Source organism: Balaenoptera physalus (assembly GCF_965194825.1).
Source record: "Balaenoptera physalus genome assembly, chromosome: 6".
In the NCBI taxonomy this organism is placed as follows: domain Eukaryota; kingdom Metazoa; phylum Chordata; class Mammalia; order Artiodactyla; family Balaenopteridae; genus Balaenoptera; species Balaenoptera physalus.
Window position 1 is genome coordinate 82261900 of NC_138885.1, and position 20225 is coordinate 82282124.

General features: G+C 42.2%; 1 protein-coding gene across 3 annotated transcripts in view; it reads left to right on the forward strand.

Annotated features, from left to right (window-relative positions):
* The first annotated feature begins 4763 nt into the window (after window positions 1-4763).
* The window catches only part of MFSD6 (major facilitator superfamily domain containing 6), a 70640-nt gene continuing 55178 nt past the window's right edge, over window positions 4764-20225 (forward strand). For all 3 annotated transcript variants that reach the window (XM_082467047.1, XM_082467048.1, XM_082467049.1), the window contains exon 1: window positions 4764-4902. The gene's annotated coding sequence lies outside the window, so the exon portion shown is untranslated. The remainder of the gene's footprint in view (window positions 4903-20225) is intronic.

A 20225-nucleotide genomic window follows, 5' to 3' on the forward strand; every position in this document is an offset into this window, starting at 1 on the left:
GACTGTTATATGAGAAAAAAAAATTCTAATTCTATTTGACTACTGGACTTTTGAATCTCTTTGTTACAGTAAAGGGGGCCTTGGTTTTTTGTTTTTTGTTTTGGTGGTACCACAGAGCTTGCAGGATCTTTAGTTCCCCGACCAGGGTTCCTGGGCCCTGGCAGTGAAAGTGCCAAGTCCTAACCAATGGATCACCAGGGAATTCCTTTGGATGGGTTTTAAGTAGAGAATTAAGGTCTGCTGGTGGCACATCCAGGAGGCACAACACAATGTGAAAGGTGCCCTGGGATGTTGTGCAACCCTATGGGACTGCAAAGAAATCACACTGTCAGATGTTCTTAAAGATTACTTTGGTTGCAATAGGGAAAATTGATTGGATGAGAAAACACATTGAGGCAGAGAGGCCAGAGAAGTGATTGTCATAAAGCAGAGGAGAGAGAACCTCTCGGATTAGCATAGCACAGGAATACAGAGACAAGGTCAAATTCCAGGAATATTTTGAAAGGAGGACTCTGCAGGGCTTGGTGTTTACTGGGTATGGTAGGCAAAATCATCGGCTTCTAGAGACGCCCATGTCCTAGTCCCAGGAACCTGTGACTATATTACCTTACATGGCAAAATGACTTTGCAGATATGATTAAGTTAGGGTTCTTGAGAGGAGGAGATTATCCTGGACCATCAAGGTGAGCCCAGTGTAATCACAAGGGATCTTATAAGAGGGAGGCAGAAGGGTCAGAGTCAGAAAAGGCAACATGGTTGCTGAAGCAGAGGTTAGAGTGAGGTACCATGAAGATGGAGAAAGGGGCCATGAGCCAAGCAGCCTCTAGAAGCTGGAAAAATCCAAAACATGGATTCTCCTCCAAAGCCTACAGATGGAATGCAGCCCTGCAGACACACTGATTTTAGCCTGGTAAAACCCATTTCGGACTTCCGACTTACAGACATGTAAGATAGTAAATTTGTTATTTTTTTTTTTTTAATTTTTATTTATTTTATTTTATTTATTTATTTATGGCTGTGTTGGGTCTTCGTTGCTGTGCATGGGCTTTCTCTAGTTGCGGCAAGCGGGGGCCACTCCTCATCGCGGTGCGCGGGCCTCTCACTATCGCGGCCTCTCTTGTTGCGGAGCACAGGCTCCAGACGCGCAGGCTCAGTAGTTGTGGCTCACGGGCCTAGTTACTCCGCGGCATGTGGGATCTTCCCAGACCAGGGCTTGAACCCGTGTGCCCTGCATTGGCAGGCAGATTCTCAACCACTGCGCCACCAGGGAAGCCCTGTTATGTTTTAATTCACTACATTTGTGGTAATTTATTATAGCAGCATAGAAAACTAATATGCTGGGTGTGGGTGTAAGGGTGGAGGGAGCGGTGAGTATAGGACCTTGTACAACTGGGTGGATGACGTTTGGGAACCCAGAAGTAAAAGCCGGGGGGGGAGGGGCTGAAGATGGGTGCCTGTGAAACAACCTACTGGAATTAGCCATACAGATCTGGCACTCAGGAGAGAAGCTGTCCCAGAGAGAGGGGTTTGGGGACATCCTCAAATATTCCATGATTAAAGCCAAGGGAGGGGGTAAGAGCAATCACAGAAGAAAGAGAAGAAAGAAAGGCCTAGAACAAAACCAAAATGGAGTATACAAAGGGGAGTGGCTTGAGAGGAAGAGCAAAACCCAAGGCTGTGGGTCACAGAAGTCTGAGGAAGGGAGAGTTTCAAGGTGGGGGACACTCAATAGTGTCCAATGTTGCTGAGAGAGAAAAGTAGATGATACCATTTGCCTTAAAATAAAATCCCCAACCTGCCATATGTGAATATACATGTTTGTAAGAGTTTGCATGAGCTAGGAAGAGGGATTGGTTAAGAGCCAGGGCCCTGAAGCTAGACTACCTAAGTTCAAACGCAGATTCTATCACTTACAAGTGGTGTGAGCTTGGTAGTTACTTCACGTTTATATGCACCAATTTCCTCATTTGTAAAATGGGGTGATAACAGTACCTACATGTACGTGACTGTTGTGAGGCTTAAATTAATAAATACAGAAAAAGGGCTTTGAACAGTACCTGGCACAGGTAAGTCCTATATAAGTGTTAGCTGTTTGTTCTCATTATTACCTACTGTAATATGTTTGCTTTGTTATTTAAGAATAATCAGTTCTGCCAAAGGAAATAAGAGAAACAAACACTATAAGGAGAAGAAATGAAATTAAATGAAAGCAAGTAGTTTGTGAGACAAAGTAAATAGTGCATATATGAGCTGAACGTAGAGAGGAAGGGTTGGAACGTCCAAAAAGGCACCAAATATTCTTGATACAGTAAATATTCATGAGGCATATTAGCACTCAATATTTAGGCAGGATTCAAATGACCACCCACTGGTGACAGCTACACAGCCTCCATTTGTTCTCTGCCTGAGAAATGCAGATAAAATCCACAGCTGCGCATCGGGCTAATTGGTGAGCTGGAACTGGCCAGCCATCCTCGCTCCTGTGTCTCTCAACAGAGAAAGTGTGTGCTGGCTCTGGCCCCAGGTACCCTCTGACTGCCAGTATCAACCTCAACTCTGGTCCTTGTAATCACACCATCAGCACCAGAAGGCTGACTCAGGAGAGAGAGGCACAGATTCTACACATGTTTCATAAAATATACCACCTGCTTGTACCCTAGCCTGAGTGTGTTAATCTACTCTATCTCCTGACTTCTTACTCTGCATTTTAAATTGATTCAATTAGCCATGTGATTTCAACACCCTAATTTTGTCTTTGAGCCTTTCTGCACAATGACCTCTGGGATAGCTTGCCTCGTGGTATACTTGGAAGCTAACTTCCCATGCCACACCAACAGTTACCTCACAGGGGGTAGGGAGATATGGGAGGACTGGCAGTCACTTTTTCTTTATGCATATTTGCATCTTCTCCTTAGTTATACTGAAAAGGGAAGGGGCTACCAGGAAAAAAATTCCTGCCCTAGTAAGGCCAATTAAAACAACATTTTCTGCTGTGATGACCCTTGAGGCTACCCTGTCCTATTTGAAACCAGCTTTAACCTCTAGGATGATTTGGCTTCGCTTTTCAACATGGAGCCACTTCTGAGCAGCTGTAGGTTAAGAACAAACGCCCCGCCCCCTCCTGCCCTCCTTCTGTATACAGGAGAGAACCTGAATCTTGTTAGACCTGGAGTTCGCTCACTTTTCTTTTTCCTTCTTTTTCAAAAGGTTGCTTCTTTAATATCTGGACAGATAAGAAGGATGATAATTCTGTTATGACAGCTACCAACTGGGTACTTTATGAGCCGTTCAGTTCCAAATACTGCAGGGGAAGATGTCTCCAGGCCACACCAGACCAAAATCTGTCAATCTCAGAGTCCAACCACCACCTTAATCTCTTTCATATGAAACTTGAGCACTCACTGCTTTTCATCGTTTTGCTTTTATCAGTATTGCAAGTGGATTTATCATGAGGCTAATGGAGCATAAGCTTCAGGGACCCTTTGTAGGTTCCAGGAGGGGCCACAGTGACTTTGTAATTTTGTTTTATTCTTCCTGAAGAGGGACCTCAAATCCTAAAGCTTCAGGGCCTATAAAATTCTCATCGGTATGATTTCGTGGTTAAGAGCTTAAACGCTGGAGATAAAAGACTTCTCACCCTTTTACTATTTAGTCATTTTAGGTTAGTCACATTAAATTTCAGTCTTGATTTCCTCAGTTGTAAAATGGGAATAATAGTACTTATACTTTTAGGATTACGGTAAAGCTTCAATAGTACTTAAACAGTGTTTCATGTATGAGAAATGTTCATCGATGCTAGCTGCCATTATTATTGTTGTTATTCCCAGAACAAGACGATAAGCCTCCTGAGAACAGGATCTGGCACCCCAAAGGCCCATCACAGGCACCCAAAAATACTTGCTGAAGGAATGATACCTTTTACAGCCAACTCCACTCTCCCCACCCCCTCTGCGTGTCTAACCAGAAATACAACTATAATTGCGTTACTGATGCGACACACACGGTTACCTCTTCAGCAAGGTGCCAGATACTCCGTAGCACTTTCTCAGTTTGAAAGCGTGCTTTAGTCTCAGCCCTTCCCCGGTGAGTCCTGAAACCCCGGTTGTTTGCCTCCTGTCTCTTGCCAAGCTCCTCTCTCCCGGGTCAACTGAGGACAGTCGGCCACGGCCACGGCTGGCCGAGACACGCTGAGGCAACGCATTAATAGTGTTACCATTCTGCTTGGCACTGACTCAGCGCTTTATAAACGATGGCTATTACTGTTGCTGCTGTTGTTGTTGTTATTATTATTATTACAATTCCCAACCAGCCGGCCATCTACTCTCTGCCCCCTCCCCCCGGAGCTAGGCCTGCATCTTTTGCCTGGGGTCGGGGTGGGGCGGGTCTTAGCCGGGACCCGGGGTGGGGGGACCTGGGGATAGACCCTCGCGTCTGCTCTCCCCCTTCGCGGCGCGCTTCCCCGGCAGAGCTGGGGCGGCGAGTCCCCCGGGGCCGCCAGGGCTGGCGGGAGGCCGGGAGGAGCAGCCGTCGACGCATCCGCCGCCGCCGCCGCCGCCGCAGGAGGCGGAGCGCCGCACCTGGCGGCGGGTCCTCGGCGCTCAGCCCTGAAACGGGTCCAGCCGGTAGCGAGCGGCGGAGGCCGGGCCAGAGGAGGAGGAGGACAGAAGGTCGCGCCGGCCGGTGTGCTCGGCTCGCCGCTCCCGGTCCCCCCACCGGCCCGCATCCCTCCGCCGCGCCCCGCCCCGCCGCAGCCCCCGAGGAACCAGTGACCCGCCCGAGATGGTCAGCGCCGTCGCGACAGCCGCCGCCCCGGCGCCCGGAGCCGCCGCCCCGCGCCCGGGGGAGATGGCTCCCCGCGCCCCGCGCAGCTGAGCTCCCGCCGCCGCCGCCCGCCCGCCGCAGGTGAGTCGGGGCCCGGCGCGCGGGGGAAGGGGGCGCGCTAGGCGGGGCGGCGGGGTAGCCCCACCCTGGGCTCCCCTGCAGGGGCCGGGCCCGGCCGGAGGGCGAGGAGCCCCCTGCGGCGCGCACACCTGCTGTCGCGGAGGGGCTTCCGAGGAGGGCCCCGGCGTCAAGGCGTGGGGGGGGGTGTCTCCGCTCCCTGCCCCGCTCTCCCGCTACTGCTTCCCTCCCCTTGGATCCGAGTCGGTTGTCATCTTTTGGGGCGCTGAGGGCAGCTACAGCCTGCACCCCCGGTGCGCCCGGCGCGGGCAGCACTTCCGCAAACGTAACTGCAGTGGGGAAAACAAAGGCGCTGCCCGAGGAAGCCGTCGCCGGCAGCAGCCAGGGTGCCGGGTGAGGGTTGCGCCCCAGTGTCCAGGCCCTTCTCGGCCCGGCCGCACTCGCGCCCTTGTCATAACCGTCCTCGGGAGAAAGAGGGAGGCGAGAACACCAGACAGTCCGAGTGCAGGGACGTAGCCACTTGGGTGGCAAGAGGAGGAAATTGACAGCGTCTGCTTACCCAGGTGAATAAATACGCAAAAAAATACCTCTTTCCCTTGTCTGCTATCATCCTGGGAGAAATTCCCCTCCTCCGTGCTGCTTTACTTCAGCCTGGCCTAACATGTCCCTAGAGCCATTTTGAGATAACAGTCGGGGTTTCTGGTCCTTTTGGGTCCTTTGTATCCCCTACACAGCTCCCTGTAAATTTAAGTAGGATGGTGAAAAATTCCAAATGCGACTTTCCCCTTCATTTATCCCATCTGCACGTGGACAGGCAGGTGGATTCATTACCCTTAAGGCCAGCACACGGTGCATTTCGCCTCTCCCACACGCATTCGCAACCACAAACATTTCCTTTCATCCGAAAATCTTTAATAATTAAACATTTTACAGAGCTACTGGAACAGATGAAATCTTGCCTATTAGTAGTAGAAAAGAACCTTGAAGAGTTGAGGTTTTAATCCCAACTGGTGTCTAAATATTTGTATGCTGTTGGGCATGTCACATCTTCCTGAGCCTCAGTTTTCTCACCTGTAAAAGGAGATGGTTGGATAGTACAGTGGTCAAGCTTCCCCCTAATTGTTGTTCTAGAAGCTTAGGATCTTCTGGAAATCTAACCTCTTCAAAATAAATGAATGTAAAGGGTGGGTGGACGTACAGTTGACCAACGACATGTGATAAAAGCAGATGTGTTTTTGGTAGTCCTCTGGTGTCTGCAGGGCATCTCTTCCCCAAGACATGGCCACTAGTCTGCTAAAGGTGTATGCATCATTGATGGCATTGTTAAGTGAAAGGAGAGGATAGGAAGTCGCCTCACTGGGAAGGTCGGCTTTTGACACTTTAAGCTGATGGTCGTCAGCAGACACGGAAGATATTTTCAGTTATTTTGTGGTAGTCAGATGGCTTGTGTTTACCACAAGTTGTAAGTAAAACTTAAGATTGCTTTTAAGAGGAAGCTGGGACATTGCTGCTGAGCCCAGGGCAAGACCCCCTGGGGGAGTAGGAGGAGAAAGGATCATATTTCAATAATGCATTAAAGCTACTAAGCATGTTTACAGGAATTTATTTCTAAGGCACTTTCTGTATCTGTACGAATAAGGTAAATGTAAAAACATGAAGGCAAACCAAAACACAAAGATAAACGAAACAGCAAGGTTTGCAGGTATTTGGTGATATGAGGTATTGGATCACCAAGTCTAGCATATATAATTTCTGGATTATTAACAGTAATAAGGCATTTTTTGAGCACTTAGTATGTTCAAGACACCATCTTAAACACTTAATTTCTATATCTCTGTAAGATAAGTCTTGTCGCATTTTATGGATGATGAAAAGGAAGCTCGAATGGTTAAGGAACTTACACAAACCACATAATCAGTAAGAGGTGGAGTTAGGTTTGACCCCGTGTCTCTGGCTCCAAAGCCCAGGAAATTTCCACACGGTGTCCCTCCCTATTCAGGACCCATTAAGTCTTACCACCTACGCAGGTGCCTTCCTTTGCTTCTTGCCTTTGAAAATTAATTTCATTTCAACATACACACATTACATATGTTAACATTTATCTGTGTAAGATAATCTGTATAGTGCATATATATTTATGCATGTATGTTTACCCATTTGTTCTCACCATTTTTAGGTTGAAGGCAAGTGTAAAAATGAATATAACCAGATATATTTAGTATTAGGCTGACAGGTTTTTTGTTTGACTTCTTTTGATATTCAGTAAATCTTGATTTAGCAGTCTCATTGTAGGGAAAGGGAGAAATGCAATAGATGTAAATGTATTTGTTAGCTGCTTTGGCACATTGTCTTGGGAAAACATCATGATATGGTAAGTGAAAAAAGGAAGAGATTTATATACAAACCATCATACAAGCACACATATACCTTGTTGTCTCCAAACTGTTGACAGTGGCTTCCTGAAGGAAGTGGGTTCAGATGGTAAAGAGAAGAGGGTACTTTTACTTTTTACCTTATAAAGTTATGTTTGGGCTTAAAAAGCTTTTTTTTTTTTTTTTTGCAACAAGCATTTGTTCTTTTATTATAGAAACTAAAAAGAGAAAAGGAATAGAATTGACTCACTTAATAAAAATCAAAAATAAAAAAATTGAATGTGCCTAAACTCTGTAATGTTAGAGAACTGAAATATGAGACTCAGGAGATCAAAGAGGAAGGTGGTATTCTGGGAATTGCATGTGTAGGAGCAAAGGGTGACGAGTCTTGGATGACTAAGTTTTACCTTTTCTAACAGTATCTATAGGGTGTTCTCCAGCACCCCCAATTTTCCTCCCCAATAAGAATGCTTTGGTGCACCCACCCCAATTTACCTGCTGGATAGGGTGATAAGAATTTCTTCCTGCTCTTGCTAGTGGTGGCTGTCTTTGGAAGCATAATTGTTCTTTATGTAGAAGGTAGGAGTAGGAGAAATAAATTTACCTGCTGTGTCATTTCCTGAAATTACGGCATTCTGGATGACTTCAGGTGTAATTATTTTTAGTAACATAATTTCAGGAGCAGGAAGTTGTCAAGTTAATCTAGTCTGATGCATATATAAACATACATATATATGTATAGATACATATACATATGCATATATGTACATAATCTTGTCTGATGTGTATATATACATACCGATGTATATATACAAATCCCACAATTCTGTTCTATGTAATACTAATAAAAATCATTGCTTAGAATCCTTAAAAATTAATACATTTCCCTGCTCAGACTTAGAAGTCCAGAATCAAATACATTCAGACTTTTCAGAATCAAGAAAACACATTCTTCCTTGTGTTTTGTACCCAAAGGAAAAGTGAATAAGGTTGGTTCATTATAAACGTAATAGGCAATCCCGAGAAAAACATAATTGTAAAATTATTTTGCAGAAGAGATATTCTGACAATTTTAGGTGTCATCCAACGTTTCATTTAAGGTTCTAATTATGTTTTGGGCTGAGGGAAATCTCAGTCTTTTGATTTAGGAAACTTTGTTGCTCAGTAGGTTCTCTTTAAACCCAGAAATCAGGTGCAAAATCCTACCCTAGTACAAAGCCAGTTTTGGTAAAACCTTCTCCTCAAAGCAAAATGAATGTGTTATTTCCCAGGGCACAGCATTGTGGATTCCTGGGAAATGCAGACGTACACGTCTGCTGTGAATTCTCTGTGGGGCAAAGAAAACACCCTTAATGTCTCCATCAAGAACATTCCATTTGGATATGATTCCTCCATGTTTAATTACCCCAACATTAGCTGTCTTTGGCCATTTATTATACTTTACTGGCATTTTGGAGGGTGAGAATGCCTGTGTCAGCCTGATTTGTTGTCCTAAATCCTGAATGACATGTTATCCTGTACTTAGCCCTATTGTTGGGTTTCAGTAGCTTTGCTTTGTAGCTGGTTTTCCTTCTCTGTATTTATAAGATGCTTATTTACTACTTTGTAAAATGGCATTGTTTAAATTAAGTTACTTGGCTGGGTAGCTTTTGGACTATCAGAGTCATTTGCTAAGATATTGATTTATTGGCGCTGAGCCCAATAGAAAACTAAACCAAACCAAAACATAAAAAATGTGGAACACCTAAACTTTGAACCTATATATTAATATGTGTCTGCTATAGCTATTGCAACTCTGGTTTGCAAGCTAGTTTGTGGCTCTAAATAGCATGCAAACACACACACACACACCCCTACCTCAGCACCAACAAAAAATACCCCAAATGTTGTGTATTAAAAGTAGCTTTCATCTGCCTTTGTCTACTGTAATGTGAATATGGCTGAGCCATAGATGTGCTGATGATTGTGTTGAAGAGAGTTAAGGTTTGGAAATGTGAATGACTGGCCTGTATTGCCTTGTGACCTAGTGGTCCTGCTGTATTTAGGAAGGGGAGAGAATGGGGCAAAGATGGGAAGAAATCTAGGCTCTTACAAAAACCGTATTCCAGAGATATAAAAGAGGATTGAGTAAAGGATGGCCGAGACATCTTTTTTGACATTTGTTCTGGCCTGTGTTTGAGTAGGGGAGACAAATTCAGGGAATGATGTGCAAGTAGAAAACAGGGAAGTCCAGCTTTGAATGACTCTGAGGAAATGTTTTGATGTGAGACCAAGAGTGGATCTTGGGGGAGAGGGAGATGGGACGTTATGAGTCAGCAGTGGCCGAGGGAGCTCTGGTGTGGCTTTGTTGGGGATAAAAGGGGAACTGGAAAGAGGAACTGGTGTTGTCTCAACAAACCTGATTTGTGGGTTAATTGTGCCCAGCGAAAGTGAGTGAGAAGCCTAGGCTAGTAGTCAACTCCCCGCGTGGTTCTGTAGAGAGACCTGGGTGCCCCCCACCCCACTTTCCCCACGTGGCCATGTGGGGTGAAGAGCGGAAATGGAGCGGCAGAGTCCAGGACTCCCAGGGGAACTCTGAGCCCCAGAACAGAGGAGGAGTGAGTCCCTATGAGCCATGTGGCGAATTCTTCTCCTATAACTGCTCTGGGCTTTTTTAGGCCCAAGGTTAAGGTAGAACACACTTGGCCCAAGGTAAATAAGGCCTCGCTCAACAGAGCCAAGCCCCAAAGCCCCGCACTAAACACTTAAAGCAGAACCATACAGAGCGATGTGGACACTATCTATGACTTTTAAAGAAGTGCACTGATCTGATCCACCATAGCCAAGCTTCTGTAGCTATTGTGGAGTGCCTTCTTCTATTTCAAAATGCTTTCTGTGGAATTGTGTTTAACTGATGAACAGATGGAGCCCAAATTCACCTTTATGAGGGAGTTTGAATACAAGAGTATCAAAGGGGTAAAAATGACACACTTTTAAATTTTATTTCCTATTAATGAGGTTCTCCTTTTTGAAGGTGTAATATCTTTAAGAGTATCTCAAAGCTCTTGTATAACTGGCCCTTTCAGTTGTTCTACTGGTGAGCAGGATCAGCACAAGGATAGGCAGACTTCAACTGAGCACCTCCAAGTGACCTTCCAGTAACTACAGGGTCAAGGTGTCCCAGTTATCACTCAGATACCTTGTATTTCAAATAATGCCTTTTAAATATGTATTTTATTTATTTATTTTATTATTTTTTCAAAAACGTATTTATTTATTTTTTGGCTGCGTTAGGTCTTCGTTGCTGCGCGCAGGCTTTCTCTAGTTGCGGCGAGCAGGGGCTACTCTTCGTTGTGGTGCGTGGGCTTCTCACTAAGGTGGCTTTTCTTTTTTTTTTTTAAATTAATTAATTAAGTAATTATTTTATTTTTCGCTGTGTTGGGTCTTCGTTTCTGTGCGAGGGCTTTCTCTAGTTGCGGCAAGTGGGGGCCACTCTTCATCGCGGTGCACGGGCCTCTCACTATCGTGGCCTCTCTTGTTGCGGAGCACAGGCTCCAGACGCGCAGGCTCAGTAGTTGTGGCTCACGGGCTTAGTTGCTCCGCAGCATGTGGGATCTTCCCAGACCAGGGCTCGAACCCGTGTCCCCTGCATTGGCAGGCAGATTCTCAACCACTGCGCCCTGGGGTGGCTTTTCTTCCTTGTGGCACGTGGGCTCTAGGTGCGCGGCTCAGTAGTTGTGGCTCGCGGCCTCTAGAGCGCAGGCGCAGTAGTTGTGGCGCACGGGCTTAGTTGCTCCAAGGCATGTGGGATCTTCTTGGACCAGGGCTCGAACCTGTGTTCCCTGCATTGGCAGGCAGATTCTTAACTACCGTGCCATCAAGGAAGTCCCAAATATATATTTTAAAAGTGATATATGCTCATTGGAGAAAAATCCAGTAAAGTCTAAGAAAAAATTAAAGTAACTCCTAATTTTACTTCTGAGAGATAACCCCTAGTAATATTTTGGTATTGTTTTCATATCTTTTTCTAAAGTATAGTTCTTATGAAGTACATAGAGTTACAAATATAAACTCTTACAATATATACAGGTTTGTGTCTTGCTTTTTTTCACTTAATGCAGTGCACAGATCATGAGCTTTTCCCCATATTCTATTAATTCTATTTAAGTTCTATTAATTAACTTCAGTTTTTCCATCCTGTGGATGTAAGTTTCTATTTTTCTCTCATGTGGACATACCATAATTTATTTAACTGTTTCTATTACTGATTGCTCACTTCGTTTCAGTTTTGATCATTATGATAAACATCCATACACTTAAATCCTTGCCTTCTAGAAAGACTATACTTCTACTCTCAGTTAATGAGAGTGACTATCGATCTTCATCTTTACCAGCATTGAATAATCTCATTTTCAAAAATATTAGTATGGCATGTTTATTGAAGTATCTCATTTCTTTAATGGGCTAGGTAATAAATCTTTTTCTGAAAGAAACTGATAGCACTTGGTACTTCTCAGTTTATCAGAGTCCTAACAGCATAAGAAGCAAGATAATTTTAGATTACATATGCTGGAATGTGCTTAGGATATAAATGATTATTTTAGACTATAGTGTGCTTAGGGGATATAAAGAAGAGTCATTGACGGTAGCTACATGTCTATAGAAGAATGTATCTTAAACTTTGAGGTCTGTATTTTCATCTAGATTGTAAACTCGTAAAAGATATGTCTGAGAAAGAAACACCTATAAATTTCTGTTTAGAATGCCTTGTCTTATAGATAGACTGTATACTCTTTAAGCCTCTTAAGTTTCTCAGTGTCTAATACGCCAGAATAGCCACATAATAATACCAGTCTTTTATTGAATAAGCATTTATCAAGCACCCATTATAAATATAGCATTATTTTACATACATATACGTGTTATAGTACCAATACCTGGAGTTGTATTTTTATTTCTCATTATAATTCTTATTTTTCCACAGTCTACTTTTCCTGTATTCCTAGTATTTTTAGATTTTGGACCCGTAGTCCTATACTAATCGTATTTGCCCAAGTCCTTTTCTGAAAAGATTTGAAAAAAAAATTAAATGTGTGTCTGTGTGTATAGAACAGGCATTCACATAACTAGGTTTAAAAAAAACCAAAAAGCATTTTAATAGAATTTTAATTTCTTTTTTACTCATATATATTCTGTATTAATTGCTTCTCAAGTATAGCAAGCAATAATTTATAGAGGAAAATCTAAAACTTTAAGTAAACAACGTAGCTTTCAATGTCAGTCTTTAAAAAAGTCTTTGTTTTATACTTTGAAAAGATAAGAAAAGAAAAAAAAAGATAAGCTAAGATTTTTCTGTGTTAGCTTCTTGGCAAAGAAACAAAAATTGTGTTTATAATCATTAAAATAGCAAATAATTTGATAATAGAGACAGTATTCAAATGACAAGAGTTGACTTGCTGTGGCTTCTGCTTTCACTGTGGCCTGTGCCCGTGCTGACCAGGTTCCAGCCTTCCCTCTTTCTCTCCTCTTCTAACCCGGTACCTGTTCTATTACCTAGAAGGTGTTTGAAGACACCGTTGCAATGCTGGCATAGTTCTCAGGCTCCCACATGAAAATAATTGCACTTGTAGGGTTCCCAATCTGAGAAACTGCATAATGTTGGAAAGCTAATAGGAATTGCATAAACGTTTATTAGAGAAATACATGTATGATGGTAGCATCAATATACATTTGAAAATGAGTGGAACATGTATGTATGACACATTTATTCAGTGCTTTCAAAGACCACTGGCAGTAACTCCATGGCTCCCACAGGCTAGAACTGTTGCCCTGGAGGAAGCCAGTGGCCGGTGAGTCCATGCCCACTTCTGTGGCTCATGGCTGGAGGGGAGTGGGTAGGGAAGCTCTGGGTGGGCTTGTCTTTCGAGACCTGTTGCTGGCATTCCAGATTGAAAAGTAGAAGAATTTCCCCCAATTTTGAAGTTATGCGCTTTGTAACACTGAGGTTAGCACTCTTGGTTCAGTAATCTGAGTACCACCACTATTTGTAAGATTATTTCAATGGGAAAATGGTTTCTAAGCTTCAGCAATTGAAGTACAATGAATATTGGAAACCTGGCTGTTCAGGAGTTTGGTTATTTTAAACAATTTCATTGCCGTGTCTGGCTATTGATTTTGGTTTAGAGAGAGATGACTATGCACTGGTTCTATTTTTACAAAGTTTCTGTGGCCCCCTTAAATCCTTACATTGTTTTCCTTCTTGACAAATGCAGAGTGTCAGCAGCAGCATATTCAATTAATTTTACTTCCTATTTTCAACACCTATTGGATTTTTTTTTTTTTTGGTTGGAGAAACAAGATATAAATATATTTTAAAAAACCTTTTTCTTCCATGCTGTACTATGAACTGTTACTTGTTCCTCACACTGGGCTTGTTTTATTTATTTATTTTTTAACATCTTTATTGGAGTATAATTGCTTTACAATGGTGTGTTAGTTTCTGCTTCATAACAAAATGAATCAGCTATACATATACATATGTCCCCATATCTCCTCCTTCTTGCATCTCCCTCCCACCCTCCCTATCCCACCTCTCTAGGTGGTCACAAAGCACCGAGCTGATCTCCCTATGCTTGCGGCTGCTTCCCACTAGCTATCTATTTGACATTTGGTAGTATTAGGAAGTTTATTTGAGAAGGAAACGAGGTTCGGGGGCCTGCTTCAAATTTATACTGTAAGCTCTTGGCACAATATTTAATCAAAAGCCTAAAACGAATGAATAGAAATCTGCTTCCGTGATGGTTGATAAGGTCTAAGGACCTACATTACAAATTTTTTATTGACATTCAAATGTGTCTTCCACAAAGTGAAAGTGAAAACCCCCTTGGCTTTTATTACTAAAACCACCTTTAGGGTTAAAGTCTATGCCACGCCCCTGCGCCCCCCACCCTACCCCCCGTGAAAATAATTTGTTCTTTTTACCATCTTAGTAGGTGAAGGGAAATATGTTAGAGTAGGCTTCATCTCCTTTCTTTCACATTTATTATGTTACAGATATAATTAAAGTGTTCCTAAGGTGGCTATAGTTTTTAAATTTTTTAGTATTTATTTACTTGGTGGCGCCAGGTCTTAGTTGCGGCACAGGCACGCGGGATCTTCGCTGCAGCCTGCGGCATCTTTTTAGTTGCGGCACGTGGGCTCTGGGTTGGGACATGCGGGATCTAGTTCCCTGACCAGGGATGGAACCCGGGCCCCCTGCATTGGGAGTGCAGAGTCTTAACCACTGGACCACCAGGGAAGTCCCAGGGGGCTATATTTTATTTTTTTATTTTTTTCTTAAAGTTACAATTTATTAAGCGCTTACCATGTACCAGCCCTATTAACCTGTCACATGCATTTTTCCATCTATTCCTTACAGCAATCCTAAGAGTTTAGTGCGAATGAGATTTACAAATTTATAAATGTAAAACCTAAGAGGTGAAGAGGTTAGAAACCTGGCCAAAGCCATGTGGCTAGTAATCGCTTCAAAACTCATCTTTCAGCCTCTAGTGCTCACCCTCTCAGTTATGACATGACACCCTTTCTAAGCACAGTCAATCCTCTTAATCGCCCAGTGAAATAGGCTGGGCTTGTGCCCCTGTTCCCACTTTACAGGTGCGGACACTGACCTGAGTGGTAACATAACTTGCCCAAAGACACCTGGTTATTATTTTATTTTTCACACACACACACTGTATTTTATTTTTACAAGAGATAAATAGACTGACACCAAGCATTGTAAATGGATGACCACAACAAAAGCAACCAAACACGAAACACACTCATACTGTGTCATAATATTGACATTCAGTCCAGTAATCCTCCACTGTAACACCTCCTTTACTTTGCAGTGAAAATTGATTTGTATATTTTTTGCCTCTGAGTCCTTGTGGGATTTTTTTTTTTATTCAAACAGAAAGTCACAAAAATTATAATCATCCTCATCAGTTCACTCAGTCCCAGGGGGCTATATTTTAAATGAATAGTTATTTCTTGCTGTGGATACTTAATTATCATTCTAGTCCATAATCCAACAATGTGTTCTCTAATAAGCCTGTGCACCCATCCCACCTCCCAACTAGGCTGTGGTCATGGAAATGGATATGGATGTAAATTCATGAGGCATGATGGATAAAATGCTAGCTGGGTTCCGGGGTTCAAGGGTGGTGCCAGGGATTACGAGATCACTTGGGAAGAATGCTTTTGGAGTGATTGTAAAATAAGGCCCAGCATTGTAATGAAATATCATGCCCTGGCATGAGATCACAGCCACCACCGCCACCGAAGGTTGCTATGTTGCTTTTGAGTTAGAAAAATGCTTTTTCATCCATTATTTCATTTAAGCCCTAGAACCCCTCAGAGTTAATTGACTCTGGTTTGTGTTTTTAGTCTCCATTTTACAATGAGGAAAGGGAGGCTCAAAGAGGCAGTGCTTTGTCAAAGCCAGGAGAGCAACTGAGACTTCTCTCTGCACTTCCTAAAATTAATGTCTGTCACCTTAAGCTTTAGTAAAATCTTATGTGTATTTTGCCATCAGGTATTTGTCAAAAATAGCCAATATTTATTGAGCGCTTACAAGAATAAAGGGCAGTATGCTAAGTACTGGATTCCTCCCTCAAAGAGTTTATGATCTAGTTGGGCAAACAGGAAATATCTATAAAAAGAGCAATAAAATTACCCCTACATCATGCAACAGCTCAGGTGTGGGAGTAATCTTCAGAAGTAGAGGAAGGAGTCAGGAAAATACTGCAAGTTTATTGTATTTCCAGATGTTATAAAAAATTGCCTTAGATTCAGTTCATAAAGTACTGTCTAAAATGATTCCATCACAGGATATCAGTATTTGCAATTAGTGTTACACTAAAATAGAAGGTCAGATGTTAGGGAATCCTTAGTAGAGGTTGCAGTGGCAGAACCCTGCCAGTCTATTTTCCACACTGAAGCTATAATGATCTTTGTAAAATACAAATGTGGCCCTTCTACTCTCCCGTTCAGTTCTCTTTGGAGGCTCCCCATTATACTCAAAATACATAATACGCACAAGTTCTTAGGTATCAGGCGCTGTGCTAAGAGCTCAACACGCATTATCCTTTTTCATCCTCACGGCTACCCTAACGGAAAAATATTATTATGTTCCTTATTTTGTAGATGAGGAAGAGTAAGACTTAGAGAAGTTAAAAGCTTTCCCAAGGCCACAGAACTTGACAGTGGCCGAGCTAGGATCCCAATCTCGGCCAGTCTCTCACTCCCGACTCAGGAACCCCTTGGCATCGTGCAGAAGGCCTTTCTTGATCAGCACCTCCCGTGGTCCTCCTTTGTGGGTTACGCTTACTCATCCGCTAAGGCTCCCCTTAAGGCCCCACCCCAGAGACTCCTGTGTCACCCGTGCTTGCACCTATTTTAACATTTGGCACAGCAGGTTATGGTTGTGGAGAGACCCCTGCCTCTCTTTCTCTCCACTGGATTTGATAGCAGGGACTGCGTCTTTACACCATTTGAATTATTGGTCACCAAGCATGTATCCCATTTAATGGTTGGTGTTAAATTCATGCTTGTGGGATTAAAAAAAAAAAGCATGTCTTTATCTTCACTATAACTCTCTAATGTAGTATTTTGTATTCTACCCAGTCATCCCTCAGCTTGATACTTGAGGGCATCTGTAATCTACTGCTGTTTGCTAGCCTCGTTTGCCCTTCAGCCCCAGTATTAACCTTGTAAGGATCTCTTGCTGTCTTTTCTTTCCCCCATCCTGGAGTAGTTTTTCCATCCTTTGTCTAAGGCAAATCGTACACATCTTTCAAGGTTCAAGTTAAGTCCCTCATTCTCTCGACAACTCCCATCTGGAGTTTGGACTCTCTACTCTGAACTCCAGAAGCACCCCTGTTATCAGTAACATTTTTGGTTAATTATGCAGTGTTCTGTGACTTCTCTTGTATTATTCCTCTGACTTGTCATTTAAATCTTCCTTGTGTTTTGGGCTCACCTTGTCAACTATAACGTCTTGGAGGCCCAAGACCTCTTTGTCTAGTAGCGGCACAGTGGGTTGACAGGCAGTACCTGCTAAGAGCACAGACTGTCTGGATTTGAATCCCAGCTCTGCTGCATATTCCCTATGTGACGTTGGGGTAATTATTTACCTTCTTTGTGCCTCAGTTTCCTCATCTGTAAAGTGAGGAAAGTAATCATGTTTACCCCAGAGAACTGTTGTGAGGAATAATGAGTTAGTACATTTTAAGCCCATAGCAAGTGTTGTTTAAGTGTTGTGGTGGTGTAGTTAGTAATAATAGTGAGAATAATATAGCCCACTGAAAACCCTTATTAAAATACAAAAATGTTGTCCAAGGGGGACAACCACAGGCTGTGAATTAACCACTGTATGAATCAGTTTGTCACCTAGCAGACAGGTTTTGCTGTGAGCCTGGGAAAGGTCCATCAAGAATGACAAGGACAGCAGGTTCTGGGTTCCGGGAGGAGTTTCAGTCCAAGTGGAATGCTGTCGCTAGCAGCTGTGGGGAGCCTGTGGGTGTAGCACTGAGTGCCTGCGGGGCTCAAACTGGACTCCGAAGAATCGGGGCTGACAAAACTAGAAGTAGTTTGATTCTTTTGCAATTTGATGTAGCCATAAAGGAGCCACGTCAAAATGCTCCAAAAGGAAGAGGAAGGTTCCAAAATAGTCATTCACCTTTGCACACCTTAATGCCCTTGTAGCATGTGTAACTGTTGTAAAACCAAACTTATATTTCTTTTTCATGACATAGGCTAAATGTGTAGCAGATGCTAAAGCAATCCTTATTGAAAAAAGATCTGTTGGAATTGACATTGAGTGCTGTGCTTCTGAGGAAAGCTCTATTCTGGAAAATGCTGGGGGTTGAACTGAATGTTCACAGTATAGTATGTAAATACCAGGATGCGAAGGCTTATTTAGAGGAGCTTCTGTATGTCTGTGTTAGGAATACATTGCAGCAGTGATTAGAGTTCTGCTCTGGGATTCACATTGCTCAGAGGCATAGAGAGTGGTCAGTAAGAGTTGACAGGGTAGAGCTAGCTCTGAGGGTTCAGGAAGTGGATTTCCCCATTTTGCAGCTTCAGTCCTGGTCTCTGGGCAACATCGTGTTGATAGCAGTGGTGCCAGGAGGAATGTCCCTTCTGTGTAATCCACGGATTGTTTCCTCTCCATCACTGGTAGTTATGTCACTGCTACATTAGAGCACACATTATCATAGCGTTGGCAGAGCTGACCTTTGGCAATTATTATTCCAAGTAATATATTCAGGTTTAAGATTTTCTTTCTTCAGAAGTTGAATCCATTTCCATACTCATGTATTTGTGGATAACTCAATGTATTTTTGAGCAGCTTTAATTTAAATATTTAATGAAGAAAGCTATCAATTTTAACAAGAATGATTTCATCACCCCTCATCAATAATTCAGAAATACCTACTATTTTTTAATGACTCAGTGTAGGTACTAGTAGAATGCCCTTCCAGGTTTTAAAAGGCTGTGTTACACATGTTCATAGTAATGATGTTGATTACTATCATTAGAGAGTGCCAAGTGAGAAAACTTTTCTGCTTTTCTAAAAAACAAACAAAAGCGCTTCTTATCCAAGTAGGATTAACTGCAAACCTGTAATATAGATTTTTCTAGAGAAATTCATAGATTTATTTCTGTTTATAATTTGAAATGTCTTCTCTCTTCTTTAAAGTTTCTTTAAGAAAAATCTTTAAGATTCAGAAGTTTAAAACAAAACATTAGCTTAATGGGTTCATGTTGGTGGACTATTAAATAAAAAAATTCTCCCCTGGATTTGTAAACAGGTTAAGTACTTCATACAGCGTGTGAATATTCTAACTGCTCCTTATACTTATTCTATCAATCCGTATGGCAAATTAAATGTAATCTAAGTCATCCAAAGCATGCCCTGCTTTGGGACATATTTTAATTTTATTAAAATGCAGAGGTTTTTGGGGGAGTTCATTTGTTTCTTTTTTGTCCCTGATCCTTTGATTACACAGATGACTATAGTTATACTTTATTTTGCTTCTATGTTTACAATGTGATTATTTCAGTTCCTTTTCATCAGTATCTAAATATGACCTGCAAATATTGAGTCTAAACACTCATGTCCAGAGTTGAAACTAAAAGTTTTTTGTTTGTTTGTCTTTTTAGATTTGAAGTGCATATAAAAGTTACTGAATGTGACATTCATATAAAAGGTACTGAATGCCATATTACACGAACATTTTCTTCACTACTTTGCATTTGTTGATATTTTGAGAACTACTTAACATCTGGACTCATGTTAACAAGAGAAACTTTGCATAACCTATGATAATTAAAAATCATTTGAATCAGATGGAGAGGAAAGAATGGTTTAGGGGAAGTCACTCATCGAGGTTTAAATCAACCTCCTAATGTAATATATTTTGCAGCTTTGAATTAGCATTTGGAGGTTGATTCAGTTCTTCATCATCACTTGAACAATTTGGGAATTATGCTTTTTAAAGGTAACTTTGTGTCCTTCTCTGACCTACTTGTTATAGAAGCAGTAGTTGATTTATGGAGGATAATTAAATAAAAGCCACCTGACAGGAATTCATGCAGTCAGAATTCGTTCTGTACAATTCTGAAAACTATTTTTAGTCTGTGATAGAAAGATACTAGCAGCTGCTTTTGATTATCTTGTACCAAGACAAAGCCCATGTGACTGCATATTTCTTTTTTAGCTTTGCTTTTTATTTTTTAAGTGAGTTATGCATGTACAAAGCTTTTTAAAAAAAATTAGCAAGTTTACAAGACTTGTTTCTTTTATTTTTTTAAATCAGACTTCTACGACATCCCTCCTCATTTTCCCTCCAGAGGCAACTACATTCTCTGCCTTTAAGGTGATTATTTTGATATTCACCAGTGCATTTTGAAATAAAAAGCTTGTATTCT